This window comes from Myotis daubentonii, chromosome 7 (genome assembly GCF_963259705.1).
Source record: "Myotis daubentonii chromosome 7, mMyoDau2.1, whole genome shotgun sequence".
Classification (NCBI taxonomy): Eukaryota; Metazoa; Chordata; class Mammalia; order Chiroptera; family Vespertilionidae; genus Myotis; species Myotis daubentonii.
The window spans coordinates 51,378,903-51,401,379 of record NC_081846.1 but is presented as its reverse complement, the minus strand read 5'-3'; the positions used below and the strand labels follow the sequence as shown (position 1 = coordinate 51,401,379).

General features: G+C 35.7%; 1 protein-coding gene across 2 annotated transcripts in view; it reads left to right on the top strand.

The window, feature by feature from the left end:
* Nucleotides 1-22,477, top strand: part of CSRNP3 (cysteine and serine rich nuclear protein 3) — a 160,695-nt gene that overhangs the window by 72,769 nt on the left and 65,449 nt on the right. The window contains exon 1 of one of the 2 annotated variants that reach the window (XM_059704238.1): nt 8,133-8,244. The exons of the other annotated variant lie outside the window; for it this stretch is intronic. The gene's annotated coding sequence lies outside the window, so the exon portion shown is untranslated. Of the gene's footprint in view, nt 1-8,132; nt 8,245-22,477 lie in introns of those variants that run through there. 2 annotated transcript variants of the gene reach the window in all.

The following is a 22,477-nucleotide window of genomic DNA, read 5'->3' as shown; positions in this document are numbered from 1 at the left end:
GGGGGCAGAGGAGGCGGGGGGGGGGGGGTCCCTCAGCCCTGCCTGCACCCTCTCGTGTCCAGGAGCCCTTGGGAGATGTCTGACTGACAGCTTGGGCCTGCTCCTCCTGCGGAGGTAGGAGAGGCTCCCACCACCACTGCTGCGCTCGCCAGCCATGAGCCTGGCTTCTGGCTGAGTGGCGCTCCCCCTGTGGGAACACACTGACCACCAGGGTGCAGCTCCTGCATTGAGCGTCTGCCACCTGGTGGTCAGTGCACATCATAGCAACTGGTCATTCAGCAGCTTGTTTGATTTGCATATTAGTCATTTATTATATAGGATTATTCACTCCTGTCTTTATGTTCTTCTATATTCTTATCTCAATCTATTGTGCTGAGATAAGCATAGATCTTCTTATATCTGTCTCTCCTTCTTGGTGGGGAGCCACTTAGCTTGCAGACTGACTTATTCACCTCTTTAACCTATAAGAACACTGAGCCAGTTCTGAACACATGTACTCAGTGAGTGTAAAATGAATAAACGCATGAGTGAATGAATGAATAAACTTAGGCTGTTTCTGTATGTCTCTGTTATACAAATCAAAGTAGATTCAATATATTAGCCAAGTATTTGTAGACTGTGGCTGGTGAAATAAAATATAGGAAACTCTTTTTCTTGTGCTTTGTGTCTCATAAGCCTTTCAGTTATGGTGCAATATTCTCATTCACATGGAAAAGCCACTGGTCCTATTAAATTACTATATTATTCTTCTTATTATTATTATTACTATTGCCTGCTCAGTTCATGTTTTTTTGCATATGCTATTTGACTCATATTTTTGTCCCAGGTTAGAAAGCTAATTTGGATAAGAAGAAATCATTATGAATCAACTTTCATGGTCACTAAGAAATAAATGTATTCTTTGTGTTCTCAGAGGGGAGGCCTGCTTCATTTACTCTTTTCTCTTGATCGATGCTGTTTTCTAATGCCTTTGTGGTGATAAAGAGGCTGAAAGGTGGTGGGAAAATCTGGGTACTTTCGTTTCTGGGTCACGTTCCTTCCTTTACAGCCGTGTGCAGATTGTGTATGTACATATTGTGTTTGCATTATCTGTGTTGTTGTTTTTTATCTTTGTAGAAAGAGGACATGATTGTCTTTCTCCTACATTTTTCCTACTGACATAAGATAACAGGAAGAAATAGAAATACTCTCCCCTATGTGCTTTATTTAAGGAAGGCCCTGTTGTTTAGTCTTTCACAGCCTCCCAAACACAACAATATTTGACATCAATCATTTTTCACCATATTTGAAAGTTGACAATACAAATCAAAATACCTGTGAACTTACTAAAATGTCTAATAAAACTAGTTTAATGCTCTCTACTTGTCATATATAATTGGTAAGTGAATCACAGAACCATTGACTTTTAAGGTTATAACAGATCACAGACCTGTTTATCCAACCACATTTAAATTTTCTTTCTTTCTTTATGACAGATTCCTTTCTCCTCAATCCTGTCACTGCCTTGAATTCAATCCCTCCTATTTCTTCCCATCTCCCCTTCATCAGACTCTCTGCAGCTGCCTCAGGGCTCCACCGGTCGTGTCGCTCCTCAGCTGTCATGGTTGTCTTTAATCATCGCTTTGACCACTCCTCTTTTCTTATCCTTTGGTGGCTTCATAATGTCTTATATGTTGCAAAAATCTCCTCACCTCAGGCTTCAGAGCACTTCAAGGAGAACCACACATCTTTGTTTCTCCTTCACCAACCCAATACATGCCTAAATCTCCTGTCACCCAAATTTCCTCAGTTTCTCTCATTAGTTAGTAAAGCTCGTGCCCTTGATTCTGAGCTTTTCCCAAAGTATCATTTTGCAATTGGGAATCCCCTTTTCTCCCAGCTAATTATGCAAACTCTTAACTATTCATTCAGAGACTCCATTGCTGCAATAGTTTTCTCAGATAATCCTTCTTTACTTTGGATACTGCCTAAATTATTTTGCATCTCTTTTTCAATCTCCAAAGTTGTATTTTCTTTTAATGCACTCATTAAATAATATTCAGTGATTTACTGAATCTGCCTATAAGACTGTCCTTTCATGTACTTTTAGGTTTATTGTGTTGTCTCTATCATACACATGTAAATATTTTCCAGTTATCAATTGCTTAGTAACTAACACAACAACTAGTGGCTTAAGACAGCAACCGTTTTACTGTAATACATTCTATAGGACAAGAATTTGAGAAAAGGTCAGCTAAGCAATTCTTCTTCCCATAGTGACAGCCAGGATTACTTCATGGTGTCCATCTGGTGAGTGGGTAGGTTTGGGGGTTCCAAGATGGCTTTACCAACACGTTAGGCATCAGGAATGGCTATAACACTGGGCCCAGTTGGGACTGTTGACTGGAATGCCTATCTGTGGCTTCACCATGGTAGTTTTAGAGTGGATAATCCTCTGATGTGGCAGCTCCAGGCTTCTGGAGAGAGCATTGCAAGAGGCTCAATTAGAAGCTACAAAGTTTCTTAGGACCTAGTCTTGGAATTTCTAGAACAATACTTCTATAGCCTCTATTGGTTAAGCAAATTATTAAGTCTAGGTTCAAATAAAGGTGAGGGAAATTAGATTCAACCTTTTCATGAGAAGGATAGCATAAAATTAGCAGCCATCCTGATATATATATTTAACATTTTGATATGTGTATATGATTTTTAATATATGATTTTTAATATGATTTTTATAATAATTTCCTGGTTTTAGGAAACAATATTGAAAATAAAGAAACTGTAATTGATTACATAAAATGCATGTTAAGTCAATAAAATATTCAAACTTTTAAAACATGTCCCTACTTTTACCACCCTCTCATAACATTCTCAGCAATTTTTTTTTTTAGCTAGATAGACTGTAATCTTCTTGGAAACAGTATATATTTCATTTTTATATCCCTAGCAACTGTCTTGGAGCTTGGCACATGGCAACTTCTCAGTAAATATTTATTGAATTGAATTAGTCCTAGATTTTGAGGCTGTCATGGCCAACTTACTGACTTCTATGAATATGTTGTAAGGTAGAATGATATGTAGAGAGAAAATCCAGCCTGATCAAGGGTAAATCCAATAGGTGGTACTAGCACATATGCCAGTTAATATAGTTCCAGGAAACACAGGTCATGGTATCAGTAATCTTCTTCGTCTCCCTTCATGCAATAGAATGTTCAAGGGATTATCTATTGAGCATATCTATGCCTAAATTACTACATGAGCTAAATAACAAACATTTTATATTCTGACAAGTATTTGTTATTTTGTAGAAAAGAGGAGCAAACAAAATGATTCTATATGGATCTTTGTCATTAGAGGCAAAATAAGTTAATAGAACCAACAGTAGGAATCAAAATATCTTTTGTTCAATTCACAACTTTTAATATAACAAAGTAAATTAAAATAGCCTTTTAATCTTGGCTGAAATTTGCTTTTTAAGCTGTGATCTTGTGTTTCTCTGTTAATTTCAAATTTAAAGAACTCTTGGCTGATGAAACTGTTATATAAGCACAGGCACTGTTGTTCAATGTGTAATGTTAGAATCAGAAACTCTGCTGCAGTTCTCTTGGAAGGATGGCTATATTTTGTAATTTGTTTTAATCCTGAAGCAATTTCATGAGATATGTCTTAAATTACTAAGTTTATTTCTATTTTTTTTGTATGTATTAGAAAAAAATCAATTCTTGTTTCCAGAAGTCCTAATTATTACATCAGTTTGTCTCTACTATTAGGATAATGCACTTAAAATTATTTTAAACAATCATTACGATTTACATAATTTCTTCTCATTTTACTAATATTACTGGCAATGCTTGGTTAAAGCCAATTTAGAGAACTGAAATTAAAAAAGTATATATAGTGCTATATATTTCCATGACATGTTTTCCAAAGACTTTTCTGTTCCAGTTTTGCTGACTTGAAAACTAAGGCATAAGATGCTAGAATAACTCACCAAGGTCATTTAAACAACAGTAGACCTGGAAAGATTATTACCATTTCATGATCATTCTGCCTCTTCCTAATTTCTCTAGTTCTCTTGTCCACCTTTAAATACCTTTTTCAACATTAATGAACTTAATAGGCTCTTACATTTACTACATTAAATTTGTAGTCTATAATCTTTTCAATGTAGACTCATTATTTTACTGAAAATTTGTTTTAATTGCTAGCTATTTCTATATTCTTTGTATTTATAGTCTTTTCTCATTGTAAATTATTTCTTTACATGCATTCATACAAACTCTAAATATATGTGGTTTTTATTTCCAATATTACACTCCTGGCCCCTCCTTCTCCCTAGAATTTGGAAGTAACTTAGTTTTCTGCTGATTCTTTTCTTCCATTTGGCAACCATTTTATTTCATTGTTTTTGAAGTGATGCACTAAGAGAAAAAATGGCTGCCTTTTGTTTATTTCCTTGTACATTAACATGATGACATCATCAAAGATATTAGCTAGAATGTACATATCTTTAAAAACCCAGAGGTGCACAGTAAGTCAGAAACAGTCTGGTCTTTTTTGTTTCAATGCCCCAAGGTTTTGTAGCTTTGGCGTAGCTTTTGATGCAGAGGGAAAAATGAACATGGACATTTGGGAACAAATACATTACCATTGTGGCATTTAAAACATATCTGAATATGTTACATGTTAAGAACAAACCACCAAAAAGCATTTACTCAAGTTATGAAACATTCTAAATCAATATCTAACCCTGCAAAAATTGTTGTAAAGAATGATATTAAATCATTGTATTTGGAGACTGGACTTTTTAGCCATACTTGCCTACTCTGGCTTAAAATTATTTTTAAAATCTTCAATGGTTATAAATATTTCCAAAAATAGTTTGTTATTGGAAGGCTAACACAGGTATATAAATTTGCTATTTTTGAAATTATTGAATTATTTATAACCACGATTAAAATGTACTGTATATCTAACTATACAGAATATTTGTTTTTTGTCTTCATTTATGGTGCTTCTGACTTTTCTTTGTGTGTTCTTTGTTGCGTTTTGCATTATTTGTCATAAGATTTCCATTGGGATTAACAAACAACAAACTTTCAATTACCAATTCAATTTAGATAAATTATTAAAAATGTAAGAAATATTTTTAAAACTAAATTCCCATAGCTATTTTTTTTTATTTGGAAAACCACAATCCCTTTTCAAATTTTGAGAAATAATTTTAGGTGTTTATTTTTTAAAATATTTTAGAAAGGTCATCTGATTATACACATACATGTTTGTGTGTATCTACATATTAATTTAATATCTACACAGCAGAAAATTCCTGTGTTTGTTGAGTAGTCAGCTCTGAAACTACTTGTTAACATTGAAATCAGATAAGGTAAACCATATGCTTTATGGAGGTAAGCTGTCTAAAATAAGTTCCTGCGATTTTAAGGAATAATATGAACCACATGTTCTTTAGATCTTTAAATTGAAATCTTCATTGTTCTTTTAAGTCAGCTGTTCTAAGGATGTGTCATCTTTTGAGAAGATAAATTAATCATCTGCCTCATTTATATACATCAATAAAAGAGATTCACCCTCTCATCTACTTTGTCAAAAGTAATTAGAAGATCTCTATTTTTATTCACATATAGTATCTATTAGTGACTGAGATTTTCATAGAGGAGAGTTTGAGGGAAACGGCCACTTATCCTTTTGAAAATAACCCCTGCCAAGGAAAAGAAACACCAGCAATCTAACGGTTAAAACATACTGTCAAATCATTCAGTTGAGCAGGGCTCTTTAATAACATTTGTACAAAAGTACTTTCAGAAAGCAGAAGGTAGGAAACAGCTTTTTGCTAGTTCCCCTTCCTTAAATAATTATTCAGCCTCTTATTAAAATAAAATCTAGTTAACTTCTTTTGAATGCTGGCTCAAACATTTTCTATCATGAAAAAAATCTTGTAAAGGGATTTCCATAAGTTGTGTTGCATTAATGACTTAGAGCAGCTTCATAGTCTGTTATTCCTTCCTCCTAGCAGACCTCAGCTGATAAAAATATCCATAGACACAGTGAAGTCAGTGGCATGCCTGGCTTTCTCAGACAAAACTCCCATGTGATCACATATAGGCAGCCTCAGTGAGGCTGATGCCGTGCAGCTAGCAGTAGGTAATGAGTCTTTGTGCAGAGTGAAGCTCTTGTCGCTGAACAATAAAGCATACGGTACCAGCAATAAAACACAGGGCTGGCAAATTTAAGAAGATTCCGCTGAACCAGGAAGAACAGTGCCTTTGGTGATGCTGACACATATTATAAAATGATAATCAATTTCTTTGGGATTCTAATGAATAAAGACTGCAAGGACTAAGACTACAGCTATTTGAACAGGTCAGTGATTTTCTAAATTACTCCAGCACTTCCTTGTGTTTGATTGGATTTAAATTAGAATGGGCTGATGTGTGCTTTGCCTGAAACAAAAACTTTGCAAGATATTTGCAGTGTGTCATATGAAGGATGCACTTGAATTGACCCAATGTGATTAAATTGTTGATATAGTCAGATGTGATAGAGAAATGTTTATATGATTGTAGTAAACTGAAAAGTTATTTATCCTATTTAAAAATTTATGGGTAAGAGAAAAATTCCTCCAATAATTTCTAATCTCTTATATATGCAGGAATAATATAAAGCAGAGTACTACTAATAAATAGCTCAAATAAAAAGCTTCAAATTTATTTTTCCAGTATTAAAAATGTTATATTGAAATACTTTACACATCTTATTAATTGGATGAAATATCATTCAGAATTCATTAATGTCTTTCGGTATACTGCAAGAAGAAGGTTTGGAATATTTAATTATTTCAATAAAAATGTTTTAAATGAGAATTTCGAAATGTTAGTAATGCTATCTATCAGAACAATGTATTTTATATTCAAATATAGCAATATATTATATATCTATATTATTCTCTTGTGTGCCTTTTATTTTTCATGTTATATTTCCTTTGACAAATGGGAAATCTTATTGCATAAAACCTTTGATTTCATAGATATTATTCACTCACTAATGGAAAAAACAAATTAGCTTAATTGTAAAAAGAATAGATTAATTATGTAATGATGCAGAATTCCATTGGCTCACCATTTAAAAAAGATGTGCCTTCATGTGTATTTATAAAAATATGCACACACAGGACCTCCTGTATCTAGAAAATAATCACTTCTTAGGTTTATGAGAAATAGAGAAGTTTGTGTTTTAAATAGAGAGATTGCTGTGTGTAGGAACACAGGGGAAGAAATAACTCTAACAAATAATAGCACAACACTGAACATCTTTGCCAAAGACAAGCATTACTGCTACATGAATCTTTAGATTGAAACACATAGTTTAACTTTGCTCTACATTTTCACTGCGGCATTATTTTAAAGACAGCCCGGCATCTAAATCCTTTATAATTAATTTCTTGGACACCATTTAGGATGATTGTCTTCAAGGCACTGGGGCACATTTAATATTTTATGGAATTATTGTGGTGACATGATGTATTTGCATAATGACTAAAATAAATGTATGCCTGCAAAATGCTGTTTAAACCCACAACCAAAAGAAATACCCAATTTCTCTTGATTATGCGTGCAATTATTCCAGTGGGGGGTGGGGGGGTGGGGGGGAATCAGCTATGTTTCAAAAACAAGGGAAGTCCATGAAAAATTTAAATTGGCCTTCCACATGTATTGCAATGAAGTATTTGACTTATGTGGGTTTCCTTAGTTACCATAGTTGATGTGACACCTTTTGGTGGGGAGCAGGGGAAAGCAGGACACTAAAACAGAGTCAAAAACAAACACTTATCCATTAATAGACCTGGGGGCTGTGATGCTGCCAGCCCGCGAAGCCCGTGCCCACTGCCCCTCGCCCGCTCCAGCCCTCCCGCCAGCGATTCAGGTATTCTGGCAGAACTGCAGCTCCAGCCCTTACCCAGCATTCCGCTTCAGCCGCTGGAGGACTGCCCGAGCCTTATGCAAATGAGCCAGCTCGCCTTATGCAAATGAGCCAGCTCGGAGGCTTTGACTGCAGAAGCAGAGGGGGGGGAGAGGGAGTTCAAAGGTCACTGGGCTGGTGGAGAGCTGGATCCGTCGCCTGAAAGGAAAAAAAACGCACCGGGCTGCTCTGCAGCTGTGTTTTGCAGCAGTTAAATGAAGTGTGCTTTATTTCTCAGAGCGAAGATTTTACAGCGTGTGCCGTAGTCGTTTAAAGTGCACGCAGGTACGGTGACAGATTTGCCGATGCGCCTGATTTTATTTCTGTGGAAGGCACTGCATGAGGATTGGCTATTTTCATTCATTGCGGAGATTAGCAGTGCCTTCCTCCTTGAAGGGTTCCCTTAACTAGTTTATTCTTTAGATCTTGATGTTTTCTGGATTTGAAACGGGTGTTTTGTTCAAATGGAATAATTTCATGAGAGAAAAGATTGGGTTTGAGCGTTAAATAATTACATTTGGGGGAATGTTTTTGATTGCAGAGAGATACCTGGGTTGAAACATCTCGGACTTACAACTTTAGAGGATTTCACACTTGTAAGAAATGTATTTTCAGGAAGAAATGGGCTCCTAGCCTCCTGTTCTTGTGAGGTATCTGGAATTAAATAACTGAGCTCTTTTGTTCCTATCCCAGACAACATCGTGACAGTTTTAATAAGTTATATTTTCATTTCATTTTAGGAGAGGGTGTCAGTTTCGAGAGTCTTTATTCTACATAAATGCCTTATCAGAGAAATAATTTCTTATTTTGGTGTTTCATCTTTTAAGTGCCTCTCTAATTTTCCAAATTATTATTTTGGGGAGGGGGCATTTTAGATTATACTATTTTGAATTCAACATGTTTAACTTCCCATGACATTTTCTTTTAGTTAACTCGGATAGTAAAGTGATCCCCATAAATGTTACAGGCAGGACAAGTCTTTTTTTTTTTTTTTTTTTTTTTTTAATGCACTAAATATCCCACTTTTGTAAAATGTGTGATTACATCATGGTAAGATCTGACCTGTGCCAAACAAATGTGTACTCACTTTTATTGTTGATATTGCTTTTTTATTTCTAAAACATATTTTAAATAAATTTAAAGCATGATTAAAACATGTTTATCCATATCATTAAAATTTTAAAATATATTAATTCAGCAGTTACAATGTTGATGGGAAGTATTGCCCCAAGTCAGCATCTGTCTACATCACAGGTTGTATGTGTATGAAAATATTTTGGAAAAATAAAGAGGCAAAATAATGTTTAGTCATGAAATTACTGTTTTATGTTTTTATATTTGCATAAGACATTTTAAAATGAATCTTATGAAGCTTACATACGAAGAGCTAGCACATGTTTAGATAAACTTAATTACTTTCTTTGCACTGAAGAGTGTTAATTTATTACAATGATTAAGACCCGGTAGTTTGGCAACGATACCTTTTATTTTAAATTAGGAAGGGGGTGTGTATGGTGGATCAAAACAAGGGGTTGACCAATGAAACAGTGAAGGGCAATTATTTCAACTGTCTATGAAATCACTTTGCTGTAGTCATGCAGGTCCAGATTCTCACCCTTTGTCACTCTATGGGATATTATGACATTTATCCAGGATCCTGAGATTAATTTAGGAAAAGGAATTCATGTTCTGTGTGGTTTTTAAAAATGCAAAAACTGCCAATTTTTTCTAAACTTTCTCTTTTGAAACTTTCAATAATGACTGCAGCTAAAAGGGATATATTTCAAATAAATTGTTTTTTTCTTATGTTGATTGCAATATCCTGTCCTCTATTTTAAATAACATATTTGTAAACAATTGTCTTATATATATGTATATATAATTTATAATGAAATATATATACATTTTATACGTCTGTATTACATTATATATAATATATTTTGTATATACCATCTATGCATGTATACATATATATATTTTTCTAAAGGTCAATCATATTTAATTCAACAATATGAAAAAAAAATTTTTTAATTTTACTTAAGTCTTGTCTATGGTTTTTATATAATAACCACTGTGTGTGTTCTAGGCAGAGCACAGGAAGGAGGAAAGAACCAAGTTGAAATTTATTTAGATAGTTCAATATTATTAATTTTGTAAATGCAACCACTACCAGTTAGCACATTCTGAATATGGACATAAAAACAGTGTGGACAAAGAAGGAGGGCCTGCAAAGATTTTTAGAGAAAACATGATTAATAGACACACGTTAAATAAAGAGAATTGTGCTTCTGTGAGCCAGGAGAGAGTTTTATATGTCCTGCAGCAAATTTATGGCTTTGACTACTGTGGATAATTTATGTCTCTATGCAAATTCACTCAAAACTGGGAAGTCTTTTTTGCATTTGCTGGAGCCATACTGCCATACAAATCTCAGCAGCATGTACATACTAAGTTTGTGGTCTGGATATTTAAATGTATATAAAATGTATTTGTATAAATGCACTTAAAACCAAATTGGAAGGTAAAGCTGTAAAAACAAAGCATTAAAGCATATGCAGTTAGTATACCAAGAAATGGTACTATCTCAGACTTCAAAGGAATCATTAAGGACTTTTCAAAAATTAATTTCCTGCATTCTGATTACCAGTCTATCTCTTTCATCACGTGAAACTAGAGACCATATTGTAAGCTTGCAAAAGAGTTTAGGGCAAACATGTTGCACCCAGTCTAGCAGGATGGAGGAGAGTCTAAACTCTACAAATAACTGTTGTCATCTCAAACTTGAAAGCGTATGTTTTAAGCTGTACTATCATTATATGTGTCCTTCTCTTGAACTTTTGGTGTCTATGAAATAGAAAGAATGACACATTACTTATATTAAAAAGAAAATGCTCAAGATAATTGAGTATTCAAAGCAATCACATTTATTTATTTTAACCTGGCAAAACATTGATTGCCTTTTGTATCATTTATTCTGGAATTTACATAGAATTGTATCAGTTTTATTGAAAAGTATAAGCACAAAAAAGTGTAAAATTGTTTTTAAATTTTTATTTTTACTCCATATTATTAGACACATAGCAATGCTATAGTACTACTTTGTCTAGAGCAGTTGGAAAATAATCTGTGCTAAATAAACCTATTCAGATAGATAACTAAAATGTATAATTTTAATGTCTAGGTTTTTTTAATGTTAATTGCTCTCCTATGATTCTGCATTGCTGAACAAAATGGAAATCAGTTTAGGCTTTTCCTCATGGCATAAGAATCATCATTCCCACCATTACACTGACAGTGCGAAAGATAAAACTGTTCTCTAACACCAAGTGGTGATGCTAGTATATGCTTTTTGTATATAATTTTTTATGTTTTATATATGTACCAGGTATATACTTTTTATAATTTTACTCTGTTTTCTCATGTTAATATTTATTTTTAATACAGTTAATAATTTCTCCTTTTCTGAGAACAACTCAAATATTAAGTTTATGCACTATATTTTACATTAATTCTAAATTGCATAATGGGGAAAGGGAAAGAAATAAACATCCCTCCATTCTTCTTCTATGCACTGAACTCCTGATGCAGACACATAATTAGTATATTGAGCATAAGAACATGGAAGATAAACAAAATGCATCTGAGTTCTTATGTTCAGAATTTTGAAAAATCATGTCTGAACTCTACATAAATTAGAAGTTGTTCTGGTTGCTACAGTAAGAATCTGTCATATTATACCATCAACAGGAATTTGACATTATTGTGTATAATAGGGAAATGAGGAATTGCTAACAGGTATACCAAAAAAATACCCCAAAAAACCCATATAGACCAAATTTTTATTTGTAGTAATTGATGTATCATTGATGTCATATACCTGTTCTTACCAATTTTGGGAGTTGTGGTCTATTTCATTGTCAGATCCTGGGGCTTTGAGATTCATCACCTCTCACCACCATGCTAACTAGGAAGAGTTATTACTTAGACAAACCTTCAGCTCCATGTAAGCGTATTCATTTAGAAATGCATGTAGTCATGTGTGTATATGCACACACGTGCACACACTTTAAATCCCCCCCCCCATCACACTGAGTTATCAATCCCTATTGCTTTGAAAATTTACTAATTCAATTGTGTGAAGATAAACAAGGCATCTAATATCATACCCACTAACTAGTAGGTGTACTCATCCATTCTGGAGAACTTTGAAGATCTGCAGGAATGTTGGTTCCATGAACTTAGTGTCAAAAGTTACTCTGTAAGAATGAGAACTAGTCCAAAGTATTGGGGAAAAGCTGCTTACTCTGGACTTCTTTTGTCCAATAGCATTTTACAAAGCTGGGTTATACTGTTAAATACATTAAAACCGTATAAATTTAGGGCAACTCATGAACAACTAAAAATCCAGGAAAATATTGTATAGTGTTTTCCTAATAGGTAAGTGCTCTTATTATGTGTTGGGTATGTGAGTTAATGCTATATAATGAAGTATGAAGAGGCTTAATAGGATAGCAGTGAGGAACTTAGGTTCAAGTTCAAGTTGTAAACCTGTTGTCACGTCCAAGATATGGTTTGCCTCTGAACAATCCATGTGGCCTTGGACATGGTACTTAAGTCTGTAAGCCTCAATGTTTTCATATGCAAAGTGGAGATAATTGTGTTTATATCAAAGATTATTTTTATGAAAATGAAATGGCATAATGCATGCCTGGCACATAATAACAGCATTATAAACAATAGCTATTATTTTTTTTAACCATAGGAATTGATCCCCTGGTGTTGATAAGGCAAGTTCAGCTAAAGCCTAGGGTTAGAGAATCTTGATGAAACAGCTTAGATTTGAATGGATGAGAAAAGGACATGTTTTCCAAAAATAGAAACACAGGAGGAGTATATTGGGGGTCCTATTTAGGTAGTACTGAGTAGCTGATACCTTCTATTCCATGGGACACATAGAGAAGGCAGTCACCATGTAGTCACCAAGGTTCAAACTATATGTAGCTCCCTACATGCCTTTAATTTTTCCAAATGGAAGAACAATGTCCACAGACTCCTCACATATGTGGTAAAGTGTACTTTACCGAGCTCTTATTTTATATCTTTTCTTGCTTTGAAATTTTTCGTCCTTGTGCTTTTGTTCTACTATTTTTCTATTTCCATGTTGACTTTGTATAATTAAGGCATTAGTCATTCATCTCTGCTCTATCTAGAGTCCCTGTCTCATCCATAGACTATGGACTTTTTGATTATAGAGAGAGCCTGGCCCAAAAAAATGTTTGCTGAGCCAATGCTGTTATAGAGCATAATGAGTATAATTTTACCTAATGACTTAGTGCTAATTTGTCTGAATCATGAAACAATCTCTATGTCACAGATATATTGCTATTTTTAAATTTCTCTGTATCAGAATGATGTTTAGAAATATTGCATTAATTAATTTGATCACAAGGATTTTCAAAATGAACTTAAAAATATATTTTGTTAAAATTGTTTTAATAGTAGCATACTTAGTTTTTTTTTTATTATTAATTTACATTGGTAACAAGTTGGATAAATTGGTGTGGAGGAATGTCATGACTCTTTGCTTTTGTGAAATTCAATTTGAATGGAGAAACTTCTCTAAATAGTGGGTTTCTGACCTTTAAAAGATTATATGAGTTTGGTGTGACTTATTTCTATGTAAACCCATTTTAATCTTTGCAAGCAGAACCGTCATTGAAACTTGAAAATCTAGATATCTAATCTTACTCTTTATTATTTTACTAATTGCTGCTTAATGCAATGTCAGGCGACTATGTATTGTCCTCTGCCTTAGGTAGTAAAAAATCTATACCTTGCTTACGGTGGTGATTTATTTTAAAGAATATCCAAAGTACTGTTTTCTACTTATTCTAATTCTAAAATCTTTATTTTCTGCACAGTATTTTTGGCAGGATCCCAGTGCTTAAACGGGAATGGCCCTAAAGCGTGGCCATATTTTATTCTGATGTCCATTTTAGAATACTTTATAAGACAAATGTTTGCAAACGTTCCTTTCCCTTCAGACCATTCTGATGATTCTTCCGAAGGAAAAGGATATCATATCTCTTAAATAACACTTGCTAGTCTACTTTATTATTCAGTCAGAAACTTCATAAAAGACTGAAGTGAAACTTCTTAAGAGCTAAGGAGGGAAAAAAATGTGTAATCTTCCAATGCTGCAGTAATAATTCTAAATTCTTCACGTCTGTGTGGTCTTTTATTCTCTTAATGTGGTAAGTCTTGCCAGTCATCCAAGGAATCAGTCTAAGTACTGTTCTTTAGTCTTAATAGCAAGCATATAAAATAAATTTTTTATTGGTACTTTTGTTGTTAGAGTGGGGAAAATAGGCTTACAACAGGCACTTGATCAATTTTCAACAGTTTTAAAAGCCTTATTATGTTCTCGGTTGACTTTCTCCACTCTTGCTAATTAAAAGAGCTTCCTGAAAGTTACTTTAGGGAAGGACTTTGGACTCCAGTCCATATGTATTTTATTACACTATGTTGCCAAATACCAACTAGTGATCAATGTTTAGAGTTAAGTAGCGTTTTTAAAAAAAACCAGTTGTCTGTTTTTAATGGATATTAATCCCCAGGGAGGTAACAGAAAATTTCTTGGGGTACCCCCAGCCAGAAAGAGTCATAAAGAACCCATTTACCATTAGTAAGTAGAGTAGCCATCCATCCCTATATCAGCAGGGCATAAATTAGTTTAGCCTTTGCAATTTGTACACAGTCAGAGAAGAAGGTTGGGCATTAGAGGCACCAGGAGGCCACTGCTATTATCATTACTCCAGGTACTTGGGACTGCATTACATCAGAACCTGTTCTCATATTTTGATAAGTAGATAAAGAAGAGAGGTATTCCTCTTACTTAAAATCAGGCTACTTGTTAGGAGCTGATCCAAAATTAGACTCCAGATTGATGACCATTCATTCACTGAGCAAGCACTGGAGTACATAGTCAGTCCATGAAGAATCTCACAGTAAAGGGTGAGAAAATGTCACTGAAATTAGCAGTTGTGATACAGTGTAAGAAGTACTGCTAAACGCATCAAGCAGGTGCTATGACTGGAGAGGGGTCACTTAACCCAGTGTGGTGCTGGTCAGAGAATATTTTTTGGAGAAAGTTTGGGTCAGTCAGGCCTCTTGGGCAAATTATCTAGATTTCTGAAACTTCCATTTCTTTGTAAAAACTACCTTATAGGATTTGGGAAAAGATGACAGAGAATAGGTACAAAGTATCCGGCCCTGATGGGTACTCACTTAAAGGCTGACTATATTATTATAAATGGAACAAGGAACCTAAGCTATGTTTTAGGAAAGACAGACACTGTTTTGAGGAAAATGTACTCAACCTAGTACCATTCTAGTCGAGCCTTCACCAAGCCACAGAGTTACAGACAAGGCATTTAGGGCAGCCGAGTGAGCACTGAAGAAAGAAACCCTTGAACATGGTTGGGATGTTCCCATAAGATGCAGTAAGGCCCTTTGGCACACATGGCAGGAGAAACTGAGGGAGCCAGAAAGAAGCCTTCCCTAGGAAGTGGGTAACCCCGGTAGTAAAGGGAACAGGAGGCTACAGATGTCCAAACTTCTGTCGTGCTTTGAACTAACGTGGTCACAGTGAATAATTTCTCCAAGTTCTGGATAGCCACCCAAGCTGGGGCAGTGGTACAAGTCACCCGAGCAGAGGTTCTAAACTGAGAGTATATGGATAGATGGCATGCATTTGTGCTTTTCTGCACTTTTTTTCTAGAGAAAACATTCAGTTTTTAAAATATATTTTTATTGATTTCAGAGGGGGGTGGGAGAGAGAAACATCAATGATGAGAAAGAATCATTGACTGGCTGCCTCCTGCATGATCCACACTGGGGATCGAACCCACAACCTGGGCATGTGCCCCTGACCAGAATTGAACTAGGGACCCTTCAGACCGCAGGCTGACTCTCTATCCACTGAGCCAAACCAGTTAGGGCAAAACATTCATTTCTTTCATCAAATTCTCCAACTACAAATCATCAAGGTGCAAAATAATGAAATCCTAAGCACATAAAGTAATTCAGAACTTTAACTCAAGGTCACAGGCAACTCCAGCACAAGGAACACATACATAATTGGGGAACCCTACAATTATTTCTCAAATAAAAATGCTCATTAGGTACGAGTGCTCCTAGGGTTCTTGGCTTAAGCAGACACCTGGACAAGAGAAGTGTATTTGGCCAACTTGTGCTTTGCTTCTCACATTGGCAAGCGACCAGCAGCATTTTTCACATTGGTGGTTCCCCATTGCACCACCTTGTGGGATTTTACTTTGTGAAATCATTGCCAAATCTTTATCCTCTTGGTGGCAATTATGTTAATTTCTTGCCAAATGGGTTCTAGTAAAAATGGCCCTAGTATTGTGGAAAAATATATCTTTTTGTTGTTTAGAGAAATGCATAAGCATTCTGAGAATGTGTGAACTCATAAGTGTTCGAGGCATTAAAATCTAATGCCAACTTCTTAAAATAATGGTTATCTTATTTTAGCAGGGGCTACATCTTATAGTCAGTGTTTGATAATAGTGTAAGATCAGTAATGGTGTCAGTATTAGGGGAGAACATCACCGATTACTTAAAATCATGGTTTAGAAAAATTAAGGATGAAAGGATTTAATACAAACTAACAGGTAAAATTGTATCTTGATACTTAGGGACACATCTGGATAACTAAAGATATCATACCAAAGAATAAAAATAACACTTTTTTTTTTTTAGCTGAGCTCTCCTTTCTTAAGTATTAGAATAAAACCTATACACCATTGATTGAGCAACTGTCCTCTTCATCCTCTACCTTGGCCAGTAGATAATCTGGTTGATGAAGTGTGACATTGTAAATAATCTTGCTTTTGCCAGCTAAGCTCTTCCCACCTGCTACCACAGATGAGCCACACACCAGTATTTTCATCAACCTGTTGGCAATGCCTTTCATCTCATCATTTGCATTTGGTGACGTCCCAGCCCCTTGGTGATTGAAGCAGTCAGCCTTACCTTATCAAAGTAGTTAGAATAGAAATTTATCATAGTTTGTTAGCGTTTTGTATTTGCTGGAAGAATTTGATGAGAACACAAAATAAGTATTTTGTTCTTTGACAAGTCGTGAAGAAATACCCCCGTGTCAGGTTGTTTAACGTGCCATCTCACCAGGCAGAAGGGTCTTTGTTAATGACCTTGCAGCTAAAGGTCACTCTCATGCTGATTAACTACAAAATTAGCAAGGAAGCATTACAAGAGAATGAAGGTGAACCCAGGGCTCTACCTGCCTCCCTTTGTTCCGGAGAGAGGAGCAGGGAAAGCTCCTGGTTGGGCAACCTCCATGGAATAAGGACTTTCCAGGTAAAATGACCTGGGAACTCACAGCTCACCGCCTGTTTTTTCATCAAGCCCGGGAAGAGACGGCATCTTCCTAAAAAGACATCCCCATTACTATACAAGGAAATTCTCGCCATGACAAAATTACCTCCTTTTAAATATATATTTTCTGCATCAGTGATAGGCCAAGCCTGACCATTACCTATTAACCACCACCCACCTGTCACCTTTTTTGTAAATTCTTTGATAAATTTATAATTTACCCTAATGATTGTAAATGTTTTATTTACTGTGTTTAATCTGATTGGTTAGGGACAAATATTTTTGTATGGTAGTCAGTTGGTAGGTGGCATTTCTTATGTAACTGTATTTGTTGATTTCATAGTCATTCTGTTTTCTCACCAAGAACCAAGAGCACCAGTTAGTGTTGTCAAAAGAAATGCAGGATGCCCAATTAAATCTGAATTTCAGATAAACAACAAATAATAAGTATAAATATATCCCAAATGGTATTTTTTAACCTCAAACTCAAATTTGTCTGGGTGTCATATTTTTATTTGCTAAGTCTGGCAACCCTAAAGTGTTTTTCTGCAAATCAGATGACTTGTTCCTCAGAATTGAGGGATCCATGATATTCTTAAGGCATTTTTCCTGTGGTCATTTTCTTAAAATACATAGCAAAGCATCAGGAAATAGGGGCAAATGTCAGAAGAAAAAAGTATTAAACACTAGATGACTATAAATGGGATAGTAAGAGCTCAATGTGTTACCTATGGAAGCTATGAAATATTTGGGATATCAAAAGAGTGCTACCCAAAGTTTAGCTTCCATTCTTCTTCCAAAGGCATTGAAATGTCCATTTTTATCTAACTTCTTGATTTGGAAACATTTATACTTCTTTACTACTTTTTCATTAAATGTGCTGAGAGGCCCCTGAGCAATGGTTACATCTAATACAAATATGAAATAAGTCTATATGTTAATCAACAACAACAGATATCCAAGATCACAGAGTTTTAAAATAAAGTAGTTATTGATTAAATTTGACAATAGAAAGGGCATGTGGGCACAGGAAAAGAGGAAGCTGTCCAAGTGGTGAAATCAGGGACCATATTAATAAATGAAAAAATAAGATAAATCTTTGTTAGCGAAGGAGAGACTAGTGACTTTGAAATGCAATTGAACTTATTGAAGCCTCTGAGTGAGTCTCTGGAGTATTACCTAATTGGGTGGCTCCCTGCCTACTGGTCATGTAGTTGAACGATCAAAGCCTGGCACCTGACCCAAGGTGGGCTAAAACGTTCTTCACCCCTTGAAACATTAAACTTGAAAGGCAAGACATAGAGAACAGTTGTTGGGCTTAAACTTGGTAATAGTAGCATTTTAGAGAAAAGATCAAGGAATTTCTAGTCAGAATCCTAGAAGCTGTCCTTATTCCTACATTTCCTCAGAGGAAATGCATTCAGGTTTTAGCTCTGTCTCAGATTGCATGAACTAGTTTAGTATCTTTTCAACAGATGTCTTTGTGCATAAGCTAGCTAGAATTGGCTTTTAGGTTGCTTGCAAGCAAAAAATATATATATGACATTTTGAGGTCAATGTTATCTCTCATTTTGACTCTCATTCAATCAAATATACCCAGATACATTGTTAGTCAGGAGAGAGTGTGAATGAGATGAACATGATTTCTGCTTCATGGAGCTTTCAGTCCAGCAAAGACATGAGACACTGATAGAGAAATTGAAGTGTGGAAATGGAAAGGTTTCATTCATTCATCAAACACATATTTATTAATCTGCTATTATATATAAGGCATTGGCTGTGACCCCTGGAACACTAGTAAAGAAAACAAAGATCTTTGCCCTTAAATATTTTAGCTAAAGACAAAAATAATACACAATAAACATTGTTTTTTTTTATGCAGAAACACATAAATAAATAACATGGATTTAGAAAGTGGTGAGTGCCATGGGAAAATATTTTTAAAATGAACCAAGAAAAAGGCCTAGCTGCCAGAGAGAAATGGCAGGGTGGAGAAACTGAGAGATCATTCGAGCAAAAATATTGACAACAGGGTCAGTGGCTCAAAATGAAGATGAAGAGATTAGCCAAAATAGACTGTTAGGGACTTTATAAGCCATTTGAGGATTCAGACTTGATCCTAAGGCAATCCAAAGCCACTTAAGAGTTTTAAACTACAGACTGACATGATCAGATTTGCATGTTAAATTTATCTTTCTGCCAGCAACCTGGAAAACACATTGAAAGCAAACAGTAGTGGATGGGGGAAAAAAATAATTAGGAGGCTTTTGTCCTTGTCCAAGTGAGAAATGGTGATGCCCTTGACTAGCATGTGTTTTTTGAATTAGAAAACGGTAGCTGTGTCAAAAATGGCCGTTATCGGGGTTTAGATTTTCAGCTGCTCACATTTAAAATAAATGAATACCTACCCAGCTTTATCTTCTGCCTAAATTCTTGTATTCTTTTCTTCCCTAGTGAGATAGTATAGATGATGTAGCAGGAAACCGCTCCACTATTAGGTCTAAACCAAGGTTAAGATACTGGTAAGCAGTAGGTTATTTGACCCTCACAATTTGTGATGACATCTTGTTACACTCACATTTTTTTAAAAGGCAGTGAAACCAGATAGATATTATGCTTGGTTGTTGCACAAGTAATTTAGCACTTAACCAATTTCATGGGTATAAGGTTATGCCCTCCTGTAATTACTTAACATTTTTATTTTAAGCATAGGCACTAATTCTACTCTAAGCAGGCAGTGCCTTTTTTTTTTTTTTTCTTTGACATGGGTCTGGCTTGGGCTTTTTCACTCCTGAAAATGTATATAGAAGTTATATCCAACCTTCAACTCCATGGTTTAAACTTTAAAGTCTTGCAGGTTCCAAACGTAATAACAAAGAGGGAAATGACTTTTAATTCTCTTATCACCCCTCCCAAGATTCCCCCTCTCATTCTTGAGGAAGTGACAAAGGTACTCATCTCACCATACTGGAACATGGTTCCCTGTGGCCCAATTTAGTGTCTTGAGGACCCTGCCTTTATAAGGAAGCTGGGGAAGCTTAATGATGTGGTTTTTAACTGTTCCCATTGCCATATTTTATTATAAAAATGTACTTAAAAATAGGTTTTCATCTTGTATTCCTTTGTGTCTTGGAGTTTCTCCCTCATGAATTTCTTTGCATCTTGTTTGAAGTGAACCATTTTAAAATTTATATCCCGTCCTACTTTTATTTTAAGAACTTACTTAAAATATCTTTCTCTTTTCCATGCTCAGATTTGCATACACACTTTATTCATTTCACACTCTTTTAGCTGGAGAAAATAATATACTAATCTGAATAGTGGTAAAATAAGAGTAAGAATAAAGATTTTATTCTCAAAAGTGTGGACAATGCAATATCGTCTTATTGCGATCAGTTTTCTCCATTGTTAATGTAAGTGCAAAAAGACATGGATTACTAGAACAGGCTGCAGAACGTGGATTTGGGAGAGTTCACAATTCGATGGAGCTCAGCATAGCGGATGGGCAAGTAACATATTCTACTCCCTTTTATATCCCCTACTCCACCCAAGGAGTCAAACGTATTCATACCAGTTCCTCAACACGTGTGTAGGTGAGTGGAGTACATTGAAATCAGTGATAGACTTAGGAGACATCTCATACATGTCTAATAATTTCACTAGAAATCACATCACGGGTGGCTTATTGACTAAGAATTGAGCGCAGGGTTATGTGACTCTCTAGGGCTGGTGTGTGGACATACCCAAGAAAGGACAAGTTCAGGGAGAAGCTGCTGGAGAGCAGACTAGAATGAGACAAGTGGTCTTCCAGTTTGAGTGCTCATCAAGATCACCTGGAAGCCTTCCTGAAGCACAGAGTGCTAGGCCCCGCCCTCTGGGAGTTTCTGATTCAGATGAGCTGCAGAGGGGCCTGAGAATTTGCATTCTAACAGTCTCCCTCCTGGGTGATGCAGAGGCTGCTAATCCAAATAGCCCTGTGTGAAAGAAAACTACTGAATTAGGTGTTGAAGAGCTGGCCCAGCTAAGGGGATCTAGGTAAGCTGCTTGCTCTGTGATCTGTGCAGAGGAGGGGTAAGTTCAGAGATTTCTGAGAGCAATAGCTGGATAATGTAACTAAGTGGGCTTCAGAATAGCTTTAAGGGTCTTGCTTCCTCCTGATCAAAGGGCTGATGGCTACGCTCTGGCAGGAGAAGGAGAGAATGGCTTCAAGAACTCAAATGAGAATTCAAATGAGCTGACATATGGGATGGAAGATAGAATGCATGGGATTGACTTAACACACTTTCAGATAAGTTAATCTAATTTAGCAATGTAAAGCCAAGTACATACGTCTAAGCTAATTTATACATAGGTTTTCTCCAAAATATCCTTTCACTGCAAGGAAAGTTTCTGTCCTTTAGCTGACTGTACATACGTCAAGGTAAATGGGGAAGGTGCAGAAAGCCCCAGGAAGAAGGGAAAGCCCATTCATCTTAGAGAAAGGACTTAAGAGAAACCATGCCCTCACCTCACCCATCACCAATTAGTGCTATCTCCCAGCTAAACAGCCTTAGATAATTCCTGAAAGAGTGGCAACAGCTTCAGCAAGCAGGTATCATGGGGACACATTGCACCTTATTGCAATATTGAAATGGAAACTACCTAAAATTTAGAACTGGTTTCATATGCTTCACTGTACTCAGCTAATTAGGTTCTTTCATTTCAAAACTTGAGCATGGCATTTGTGCATACTTATCTGTGTTTCTTCCAGATGAATTTTTTACAAGCAGTAATCATTTAAGACTTTGGGGGACACTGGCATTTATTTTCATTACAGAATTTCATGGACTCTGGTGGATTTTCTTAATTTGCCAACAAAAGGGAATAGAGGTTTTCCAATAAGAAGAACTATGCCCCCCCCCCAAAAAAAATGGTACATTTTGGTAAGCAAATGTTCAAATGCCCATATTTAATGTAAAGTCATTTTTGTTAATTTGAAGATATTTTTTGAGAAAACCTGCTTGGTGATCTTTCCAAGGTAAAGCTCATGTATAAAAAGCCACTTAGACATGACTCCGGGGACCTTGGCTGCACATCCAGCGGTCACATATTTCAACGCTTC